Genomic DNA, 12,693 nt, shown 5'->3' with positions numbered 1-12,693 from the left:
AGGGGAGGGGAGGGAAGAGGAGGAGAGGGGAGGGGAGGGGAGGAGAGGAGAGGAGAGGAGAGGAGAGGAGAGGAGAGGAGAGAAGGAGGAATGAAAAGAGGGGGAGGGAGGCAATTCTCAAATAATTCTCTTGTTATTGTTAGTTTTTCTTAAACCATATAAGTACTATGTATACACATCAAAACATCTTGTACTTTTAACTCTGTTATGTAGCAGTCAAACTATGGCCTTATTGATTACTGTCTTCTAAACATTTAGCATCTATTTATTCGGGAAAATATGTACTGAAATACCTGTATATTAATTAGCTCATGCCATTTCCCTTAAGCTGTTGACATTTACACATAATCATCTTTTCTGCAAAAATTTCCCCAAACTGTTTAATTTTAAATAGGTCAACAGTCAATAAAAGATGTTTTAATACACTCATTTTTTAATGAGACCCTACATTTACTACTTAATTCATTATATGGATTATTTTTTGTGGATATGCCTAGTATGAATCCAGAGCAGGACAGAGGAGTCAGTTCTATTCTTCCATGATGTAGGTTGTGGCTTCAAGCTCATGATGGCAGACTTGGCTGTGAGTAGCTTTATCCACTGAGCCACCTCACTGATCCCTCACACTTCTAGGAGAGAAGCTGCAAGAGAGTCAGTTTTCCTTAACTGATTTTTCAGTAATGTGTCTATTCCATAATTCTTTCTAGTCTTTTGGATTCAGAGGATGAATGGTTAATGAAGGGTGGAAGGACAGAAAGAGATAAGCAGCACATTAGTTAATAGTTAATATTTCCTTAAGGCTTGATCACTCTGTGGAAAGATAAGGCATTAAAACCTAACATTTCCTACACTTAGACAATTTAGGGAATTTGCATAGATAATGTCCAGACTTTAGGCTTGATTTATGTCAAGTAACTTACTGATCACTGGAGGTTTTCTTCAGTTTCTTTCTGACCATTTGATATTATCCATTCTTAATACTCCCAAACAGAATAAGTGCAATGAAAAGGATTTATTTTATACAAGGTATATGCAAATAAATTCTCTCATTTTTAATGTGCAAGCTTGAGTCTCTCATATTGACAACATAAAATATTTCCAGGAAACATGATTAATTTTCCTGAGTCAGAATATTGAGACATTTGTCTAGATTTGATTAAACAAAGGCTCGTTCAAGAATACACTTATATAAGGAGACAATTTCACTTATAGATATTTGCAACTGGGTCATTTTTTACATATAATGTAGCATTTTTTAAGTGATGGAATCTAACAAAAAACTCAGTAATGAATATAATCAGCTATGTGTCTTTTATATTAAACAAACTTCATATTTACTATAATTATAAAAATACAAATCCAACTGGTGATTTACCACATTGTCCATAGTATAGGAATGACTGTGAAGATCTGAGCACCAAGATGCATTGCTGATGGAAGTGAAAATGAATGCAACTTCTTTGGAATTATCAGTTATATAAAAATAATCATATTTTTATACTAATGCAGAAATATCATGATTATAAGAAACAAGTAACAGCTTGCAATAAATTCATCACCAATGATGGAGGAGTGTTCTACTTTCTCCCCATCTTTGCCAGCATCTGCTGTCACCTGAGGTTTTGATCTTAGCCATTCTGACTGGTATGAGGTAGAATGTCAGGGTTGTTTTTATTTGCATTTCCCTGATGACTAGGGCTGCTGAACATTTTTTAGGTGCTTCTCAGCTGTTCGGTATTCCTCAGTTGAGAATTCTTTATTTAGCTCTGTATCCCATTTTTTTAAATAGGGTTATTTGGTTCTCTAGAGTCTAACTTATTGAGTTCTTTGTATATATTGGATATTAGCCCTCTATCAGATATAGGATTGGTAAAGATCTTTTCCCAATCATTTGGTTGCCTTTTTGTCTTATTGACAGTGTCTTTTTGCCTTACAGAAGCTTTGCAATTTTATGAGGTCACTTTTGTTAATTCTTGATCTTACAGCACAAGCCATTGGTGTTCTGTTCAGGAATTTTTCCCCTGTACCCATATGTTCAAGGCTCTTCCATACGTTTTCCTCTAGAACTTTCAGTGTACCACTACTCTGGAAATCAGTTTGGCAGTTCCTTAGAAAGTTGGACATAATACTACCAGAGGATCCAGCAATACCACTCCTGGGCATATACCCAGAAGATTCTCCAACATGTAATAAGGACACATGCTCCACTATGTTCATAGCAGCCTTATTTATAATAGCCAGAAACTGCAAAGAACCCAGATGTCCCTCAACAGAGGAATGGATACAGAAAGTGTGGTACATTTACACAATGGAGTACTATGCAACTATTAAAAACAATGAATTTATGAAAATCTTTGACAAATGAATGAATCTGGAGGATATCATTCTGAGTGAGGTAACCCAATCATGATATGATAACACACATGATATGCACTCACCGATAGGTGGAAATTAGCCCAGAAGCTCAAAATACCCAAGATACAATTCGCAAAACACATGAAACTCAAGAAGGAAGACAAAAGTGTGGATACTTCGATCTGTCTTAGAAGGGGGAACAAAATACCCATGGAAGGAGTTACAGAGACAAAGTGTGAAGCACAGACTGAAGGAATGACCATCCAGAGACTGTCTCACCTGGGGATCCATCCCATATACAACCACCAAACCCAGACACTATTGTGGATATACTTGCTGACAGGAACCTGAAATAGCTGTCTCCCGATAGTCTCTGCCAGTGCCTGACAAATACAGAAGTGGATGTTCACAGACATCTATTGGATAGAGCACAGGGTACTGAATGAAGGAGCTAGAGAAAGGATCCAAGGAACTGAAGGGGTTTGCAGTCCCATAGGAGGAGCAACAATATGAATTAACCAGTACCACCCCCCAGAGCTCCCTGAGACTAAATCACTAACCAAAGAGTACACATGGTGAAACTCATGGCTTCAGCTGCATATATGTAGCAGAGGATGGCCTAGTTGGTCATCAATGGGAGGAGAGGCCCTTGGTCCTGTGAAGTTTCTATGCCCTAGTATAGGGAATGCCAGGGCCAGGAAGCAGGAGTAGTTGGGTTGGTGACCAGGGGCAGAGGGGAGGGGAGGGGTGGGGAGGTTCCCAGAGGGGAAACCATGAAAGGGGATAACATTTAAAATGTAAATAAAAAAATATCTAATAAAAAATCAGAAAAAATAGAAACAAGTAGATATAACAATACAATTTTTCACTGTTACATTTTTATAACAATCAGATAATAGCAATGATGTCTGTATGAATGAGTAAAATGTGTTTAGTAAAACTGTGCTAAATTTTATACATGACTAATTAATTGTCAGTCTAATTAATGCATATCATTTTCAAATTATTTTCTCACAGCAGTCTATTCCTTTTATATCCATGAATCTAATGTTTTGCTTTAGCCAATCAATGACTTATGAGCAGAACGAAATCATCTGTGTGATTACTTAACTTCTTTTATATCCCTAAAGTCCACGGAGAAGACACACGCTGTGGAAAAGTCACTTTGTCACCTGAGACATCAGAATTGAAACTCTGAAGCTTTTTGAACTCAGTTGCTAAGTGACTCACAGAAAGAGAAATACTGAATGGTTTCACTTGTATGTGAAACTTGAACACATTTGAACTTATAAGAGTAAAATGCAAAATGGCTATTGTTAGATGCTGGAGCATGGTAATAGGTATAAAGTTATACTTAACTATGAAGACCAGGATCTGAAGAGTTATTATATATCATCATCATCATCATCATCATCATCATGAAAAGTACATTCCACGACAGTTGAAATAATGCATTTCAATGCATTTGAAGTGCTAAATAGAGAAATTACTGTTAGTTGATCATTCCATAATAAATTCACTGAACTCTATAAATAAAATTATCATTTGTCAATTAAAATTAAAGTAAATTCTCAGAATAGTGGACCTGTAAATTCTGAAATGAAAACCAAATGATTCAAATTATAAACTACTGGAAGTGTCTATTATGACTATATGGTGGCAAGTCAATGTTTTTGTTTTGTTTTGTTTTGTTTTTGGCTCTGTGGTTAGGCTGATACTCTGGGCACTGTCTGTAGGTTTAAGAAATCCTACATTCCTATGAATGTAAAATACAATAAATATATAAATACAAAGAAGTATACTTCATTTTGAGATGATTAAAATATGATAGAGGGGCATAAGTCCTTCTTTCTGAGTGTTAATTTCTGTATAAGGAAAAGTTTTGTTAACATAGCATGATTGTTAAATTAAATTACTTTGAGATATTTGAATTCGATAATAATGTTAGTCACTTCTACACTATAGTCACACTATAGTTCTCAGTAGGTTCCACTTATATGTATGTGTGTATGTGTTTGTGTGTGTGTGTGTGCGTTCATATTATACCTATACATATATAAATGTATGTAACAATAATAATCAGAGTAAAAGTGACTATCTACTTGGAAGTTAGGAAAGAATGGGAAGGGTTTAATGGGTTTAATCAGAGAGAAGCTGTAGAGAGCAAACAGGCTAAAGTGGTGTAATTCTATTTCAATTATTTTTTTTCAAAAATCCATGACTTATTAATTCAATAAAATACATAACATTTCAAAACTAAATTGAGAAATTAAAAGTCGCAAGGTACTCAGCTTGACCAAGAATACTGTGAAATATTAAAGAATGTTAATTTTAATAGAATAATTAAAGTAACCATGACTGCCTTAGCTTTCAATTTAGGAAATAACTTGTTACAAACCAACTCAAATGAGATGGTTTCTTGATTCCTCTTCATTATTAGGTAATAACACTTGACATTTATTGAGAAATTAATATAATACAGGAAAATTTCAGAGTACTTAACATGCATTATCTTGTTCGATACAGTATCTATTGAAGTGGTTGTGTGAATAGCTACTGCCATGGATGGTTCTCAATGCTATGGCATTATTCAGATATACTCATCAGATGACAAAGCAGCCATTGTGCTTCTGAATCAGTGCTGCTACATCTTCTTTTCCAACTAGCTCCCATTACAGTTAATTGCTCTATTGTTATTTTATAATGCCTTAAAATATACATAAAGTTAAAAATATTACCAAGGCCTGCATACTTGTTGCCTAGCAATAACATTGTTGTATCCATTGTCTGCAACAAATTCTTTACGGCAGAAAAATCTAACCCAGTGTTGCACATTCCTGGCACTTTTGAACACACACATGTCATCCACATTGGATGGGCATGTCACAGAAATGGTGCCGCCTTCTTTCTTTGCAGTCTATTGAAGCTCACAAATGCAAAGCTGTCCAGCTAATGGTACTTTCATCGGGCTGATAAACTCAGGCAAGATGCTTCAGTGCAAATTGTCTAAGGTGAAGTCACATTGTTTACTTTTCTTTGTAGTTAATATGCATTTGGTAAGAATGTTGTCTTGAAACTGTGCAAAAATCACACCCTGGACTGTTTTTTTAAATTTTTGACCAAAATGCTGCTGATAAAATTATTGCAGCAAAATGCTGCTGATACAATTATTGTTGCAAAATGCTGCTGATACAATTATTGCAGCATGGGGATTCTGTATTCCAACCCAGATCCTCCCACTTGTTGAGGGGGCAGTTTCTACTATTCAGCTTCATGCCATCCCTGGGTTATTATGACAGTTATATATCAGTGTTCTGATACAGACTGCAATCCGCCATTAAATTCATTTCATATCTGACATGGAGGGCAAGCCTGGCATTTTATGAATATGGATCTACCCTCCTGAGTGCTGGGATCACAGAATTGCTCTATCACATTCAATAAAGACTTTTTCAATATAAAGAAGTTCATGTAATCTAAAATTAGTCATGTTAAAGAGAATTATTTGCACACTAATGTTTGCATAGCCATAACATGCTGAAAACAATCCTTCACCTAGTTCCAAATCATGTTCTCTATCCTGCCATGAAAGCTTACATCCATGAGCCCGTGGGTCCCCTTTCTCTCCTTTCCTGATATGTTGGGAATTACTGTATATTTTTTCTGTCTTAGTGGATTAACCTACTCTACATATTTTAGACATGTTGACTATTTTAATACACACACACAAACACACACACACACACACACACACACACAATCTTCTTTCTCTTGTAAAAAGGGTTTTTAAAGGTTAACCATGAGGAAGTATGTGTAAACGTATATTTTTTACTTCTGATGATTCATATGCTTTTGAATTCTCATTGTGTAATTTGTTTATATTTTCATCCATCTGAAAACCCATCTTTGTTTTTCCCTTTGATAAGTGCAGTCTTCCTGTCATAAGCATCATCTTACAATATTATTTTAAATTTCTGTGTTCAGATATTGTAACTAAACATTTAGGAATATAACGTATGTGTCTCTGGGGTTCTGTTATCTGGGAGGATCTGTCATTCATTTTGTTTTTAAAGAATTACTAACTTACACCAGTTGCCTTTGCCAACAGATTATAAAGTTTCCAGCACTTGACCTTCTTGAGACATAATTAGTATTCCTTGGGGTTTTTGTTGTTGTTGTGTCATGCCAGTAAGTTTGCAATAGTATCTTCCTGTGGATTTTTTTGTACCTGTCTGCACATGTTTGAGTAGTGTGTGCATGCAGCTGTGCTATATTTATGAATGTGCCTGTGAATGCAGGGTCACACACCTGTGCATATGGAGGCCAGAAGAGGGTATCAGGTGTCCTTTTAAAATTATTCTTCTCTTTATATCTTTTTTTATTAGTTTTTTAAGGATATTTATTTACTTACTTACTTATTTATTTTTAACTCCAGATTTTATTCCCTTCCTGGTCCCCACTCTGACTCTTCCACATCTGATACCTCCTCCCTGCCGCCCTCACCCCCAGTCTCCATGGGGATGACCCCATCTCCACCCCATCCCACCAGACCTCTAAACTCCCTGGGGCCTCCAGTCTCTTGAGGGTTAGGTGCATCTTCTCTGACTAAACCCAGACGTGGCAGTCCGCTTATCAGCTTGTATATGCTGCCTGGTTGGTGTTCCAGTATCTTAGAGATCTCTAAGTTAATTGAGACTGCTGGACCTCCTACAGGATTGCCCTCCTCCTCAGCTTCTTCCAGTTTTCCCTTTTATTCAACCACAGGGGTCAGCAGCTTCTGTCCATTGGTTGGGTGCAAGTATCTGCATCTGACTCTTCTGTTTGTTTAGTCTTTTGGAGGGCAGTAGTGATAGTTCCATTTTGGGAGAGCTCCATAGCCTCTGTAAATGTGTCAGGTCCTGGGGCCTCCCCTTGAGGGGGATTCCATTTTGGTTTTGTCGCTGGACCTTCTTTTCCTCAGGCTCTTCTCAATTTCCATCCTTGCAGTTCTTTCAGACAAGAACAATAATGGGTAAGAGTTTTGACTGTGGGATGGTAGCCCCATTCCTTACTTGATGCCCAATCTGTCTGCTGGAGGTAGCCTCTACAAGTTCCCTTTCCCCAATGTAAGGCATTTCATCTTTGAGTCTTGAGATTCTCTCACCTCCTCAGTCTCTTGTATACTCTGGAGGGTCCCCACAACCTCCTACCTCCCGAGATTGCATGTTTCCATTCTTTCTGCTACCCCTCAGGGATTTCAGTCCCTTTCCCATACTCTATACCTGACCATGTTCCCCTCTCTGCCCTCCCATCCCCTTTTCCTCCCAGGTTCATCCCTCTGACCTTGTGGTTGCTTTCTTCTTCCTCCCAAGTGGAACTGAGGCATCCTCACTTGGGCCCTTCAGCTTGTTGGTGTTTTTTAATTCTGTGGCCTGAGTATTGGGTATTTGGCACTTTTTTTCTAATATCCATTTATTAGTGAATACATACCATGCATGTCTTTTAGGTCTGAGTTACCTTACTCAGGATGATATTTTCTAGTTCCATCCATTTGCCTGCAAAACTCAGGATGCTCTCATTCTTAATAGAATTTCACTGGATAAATGAACCACATTTTCAGTATCTATTCTTCTGTCGTGGGACATCTTAGTTGTTTCCAGCTTCTGGATATCACAAACACGGTCTCTATGTATGTAGTAGGACTCGTGCAGCTGTGGCATAGTTGGATGTCTTTTGGGTATATTACGAAGAGTGGTATTGCTAGGTCTTCAGGTAGATCTATATCCAATTTTCTGAGGAAACTCCAGATTGATTTCTAGAGTGGTGTAGCGGTTTGCATCCCCACCAGCAATGGAGGAGTGTTCCTCTTTCTCCACATCCTCACCAATATGTATTGTAACCTGAAATTTTGATCTTAGCCATTCTGATTGGTTTAAGGTTGAATCTCAGGGTTGTTTTGATGCAAACTGAATCCAAAACCACATCAAAACCATTATTCATCATGATCAAGTAGGCCTCATCCAAGGGATGCAAAGTTGATTCAATATAAGAAAATCCATTAACATAATCCACTGTATAAACAAACTCAAAGAAAAATATCATATGATAATCTCCTTAGACACATAAAAAGCATTTGACAAAATATAACACCTCTTCATGTTAAAAGTATTGGAGAGATCAGGAATTCAAGGTCCATATCTAAACATAATAAAAGTAATATACAGCAGACCAACAGCCTATATGAAATTAAATGGAGAGATACTTGAAGCAATTACACTAAAATCGGAGACAAGACAGGGATGCCCACTCTCCCCATATCTATTCAATATAGTATTTGAAGTGCTAGCTAGAGCAACAATACAACAAAAAGAGTTCAAGGGGATAAAAATGGGCAAAAAAGAAATAAAGGTATCACTATTTGGAGATGATATAATAGTATACATGAGTGACCCCAAAAATTCTACCAGAGAACTTCTCCAGCTAAAAATACAACTTCATCTAAGCATCGAGATATAAAATTAACTCAAATAAATCAGTAGCCTTCCTTTATACAAATGATAAACAGGTTGAGAAAGAAATTAGGGAAACAACTCCCTTCACAATAGCCACAAATAGTATAAAATATCTTGGGGTAACTCCAAACAAACAAGTGAAAGATCTGCATGAAAAGAACTTCAAGTCTCTCAAGAAAGAAATGGAAGATCTCAGAAAATGGAGAGATCTCCCATGCTCATTGATTGGCAGAATTAACATAGCAAAAATGGCCATCCTACCAAAGGCAATCCTCAGGTTCAGTGCACTCACCATCAAAATCCCAACACAATTCTTCAAAGGCATGGAAAGAGCAATTCTCAAATTCAGCTGGAAAGGCAAAAAAAAAACAAAACAAAACATAACAGCGAAAACAATACTTAGCAATAATAGAATGGCTGGGGAATCATCATCTCTGACCTCAAGCTTTACTACAGAGCAATAGTGATAAAAAAAAAAAAAACAAAACAAAACAAAAAAAAAACAAACTGCATGGTATTGGTACAGAGATACTCACATTGATCAATGAAATAGAATTGAAGGCCCAGAAATAAAATCACACACTTATAGGCACTTGATCTTTGACAAAGAAGCCAAACATACACAGTGGAAAAAAGAAAACATCTTCAACAAATGGTGCTGATCTAACTGGCTGTCGATACGTAGAAAAATGAAAATAGACCCACATTTGTCACCTTGCACAAAGCTCAAGTCCAAGTGGATCAAGCACCACAACAACAAACCTGATACACTGAATCTAATAGAAGAGAAATTTGGAAAGAGCCTTGAACTCATTGGCACAGGAGAAATTTTCCTAAACAGAACTCCAATGGCTGATGCTCTAAGATGGAGAATTGATAAATGAGACCTCAAGAAACTGGAAATATTCTGTAAGGCAAAAGACATAGCCAATAAGACAAATCAGTAACCTACAGATTGGGAAAAAAAATCTTCACTAATCCCACATTTGATTGAGGGCTAATATCCAAAATATATAAAGAACTCAAGAAGGTATCCACCAAAAAAAAAAAAAAAAAAAAAAAACCCACTCAAAAAATGGGGTACAGAACTGAGGAAACTCAAATGGCTGAGAAATTCCTATTCTTCTCTTTTTATCTTTGAGACAGGCTCTCTATTGAACCTTAAGCTAGGTTGCCCCCAACAAGTCTCAGAAATCTTAATGTCTTGGCTCCTCACACTGCTAGGATTAGCGGTACACAAAGGCATGACCACATTTGCTTGTGGGTACTAGAGATTTTTTGGGTTACTTTATTTATTTACATTTCAAATGTTGCCCCCCTTCCTGGTTTCCCTCTCAAAACCCCCCTAACTCAACCCCTCTCCCCTGGTTCTATGAGGGTGCTCCCCCACCCACCCACCCACTCTTGCCTCATCACCCTAGAATCCCCCTACAATGGGGCATAGTATAACCTCCACAGGACCAGGGGCCTCCCCTTCCACTGATGCCAAATAAAGCAATCCTCTGCTTCACACGCAGCTGGAGCCATGGGTTTCTTCATTTGTACTCTTTGGTTAGTGGTTTAGTCCCTGGGTACTCTGAGGGGTCTGGTTGGTTGATATTGTTGTTCATCCTAGGGGGTTGGACCTATTCAGTTCCTTCAGTCCTTCACCTAACTCCTCTTTGGGGGTACCCATGTTGGCTGTGAGCATTTGCATCCTGTATTGGTCAGGCTCTGGCAGAGCCTCTCAGAGGACAGCTATACCAGGCTCCTGTGAGCAAGCCCTTCTTGGCATCAGCAATAATGAAAGGTCCTTACGTTTACATAATCAGTACTCCAGTCGCTTTTCTAGCCTGTTGTCATGACTTAAATTTGCATTTCTCAAATTAAAAATAAGCTTGAAAAATTGGACCTCATTAGTCATTTCTTTATCTTCCTTGGGCAAATGTCCCTTAAGATATGTAATATGTATAGTCTATTTGTGCTCTCATTGTTGAAACACCAATTCTTTGTATATTCTGGACACTAGACTTTTAAAAGATAAATTTACTCAAATATTTTAATTAAGTTATGTTTAATGTTTCTTAATAATGTTGAAATTTAGCTCATCAATATTTTATTCTCAATTGTTTAAGCACTTTCTACCATTTCTAAGGATGCACTACCAATTCAAGGTCATAGAGATTTATAATTATTTTCTTGTCATTTGTTTGAGCATTTTTATTTAGAAAATCCACTCTTTTTCAGTAAACTTGAGAATGTAGTATGAGCTAGGGGTATATTTTGTGTTAAATTTTGTGAATGGTATAATTTCACTAGTTGGCTAATACCAGTCCAACACCATTGAGTTTGGATTGTTCTTTACCTGCTGAACATTTTTTGTGTGTCTGTCTGTATTGGCTAGTTTTGTGTCAACTTGACACAGCTGGAGTTATCACAGAGAAAGGAGCTTCAGTTGGGAAATGCCTCCACAAGATCCAGCTGTAAGGCATTTTCTCAATTAGTGATCAAGGGGGGAGGTCCCCTTGTGGGTGGTGCCATCTCTGGGCTGGTAGTCTTGGGTTNTATAAGAGATCAGGCTGAGCAAGCCAGAGGAAGCAAGCCAGTAAAGAACATCCCTCCATGGCCTTTGCAACAGCTCCTGCTTCCTGCCCTGCTTGAGTACTAGTCCTGAGTTCCTTGGTGATGAACAGCAATGTGGAAATGTAAGCTGAATAAACCCTTTCCTCCCCAACTTGCTTCTTGGTCATGATGTTTGTGCAGGAATAGAAACCCTGACTAAGACACCGTCTAAAGTCAATTTTCAATCGATATCTGGAGTTACTTATTGCTTTATGTGTCTGTCCTCAAGATCTCATTATGCTGAGTTTCAATCTGTAATAAGCTTTAATCAAGAATAATTAAAAAACAAACAAGTAAAATAAAAGCCAGCAAAGGTGTCTAGATATCTAAGCCATCTAGAGCATATACTGCTCTTGCAGCAGATCTAGGCTCAGGGCTCAGTATCAAGATTTGGTAACTTTAACTTCTTGTAGTTGTAGTTGCAGTGATGCAGTGCCCTTTTCTAGCTCCTATGGAAACCTGAACTCATGAACACCCTCTTCCCCAGGTTATGTGCATACTTATACTTGATTAGTTTGAAATGAGATTCAATTATTTCTGTGCTGATAGACGTGGGATGCTTGTTGGTTTCAGAACTTTTCTGTTTATAGAAAATCCATTGGCGATTGTGGTTGGATCTGGCTTTCTTTTCTATATTTGGCTTTTAGTAGTGTACAACTAAGTCCAATGGCTCTTAATGTTTTATTCATTAAAATCATATGTGTATTTAGTTTACTGCATATACTCCCTCTTTGACTGGATACTCTGTTTGTAGACTTTACTTTTAAAGGGTTTCATTCCAGCTTGAATACATATTCAATTTAATAGTACTATCTTGATAAAATCATAAAACTCGGTGCTTAAAAACTATTAATGTGTTATTCCACAGATCTCACAGCTAGAAATCTAAGGTCAAGGTGCTGACAGATTTGCCATTCCTCGAGGTCTCACTCCTTTGGGAATGGATGAGTTAGTTTTTCTGAATGTACATCCTCATGTCTCTTCACCCTCTAAAGACCATAGTCCTATTTAATTAGCCCATGAACTAAGTCCTTCATTCCAATTTAATTGTCTTTATAAATGTTTTATAATCAAATTCTTGTGTTCTGATTGCCATGCATAGGAACTGAACATGAATTTGAGTGACATGGTTCAACCTGTTCTGGATAATTCCCTCTATGGCTCGATTATCCTGCTAGCCATTTGGCCAGAAATCATGCAAAGTCCAGGGGAAAGGAGCTTTATAGAAACTTTTCATATTGCTACT

Source organism: Mus pahari, chromosome 1, assembly GCF_900095145.1.
Source record: "Mus pahari chromosome 1, PAHARI_EIJ_v1.1, whole genome shotgun sequence".
NCBI classification, from domain to species: Eukaryota; Metazoa; Chordata; class Mammalia; order Rodentia; family Muridae; genus Mus; species Mus pahari.
This window is presented reverse-complemented; position numbering follows the sequence as displayed.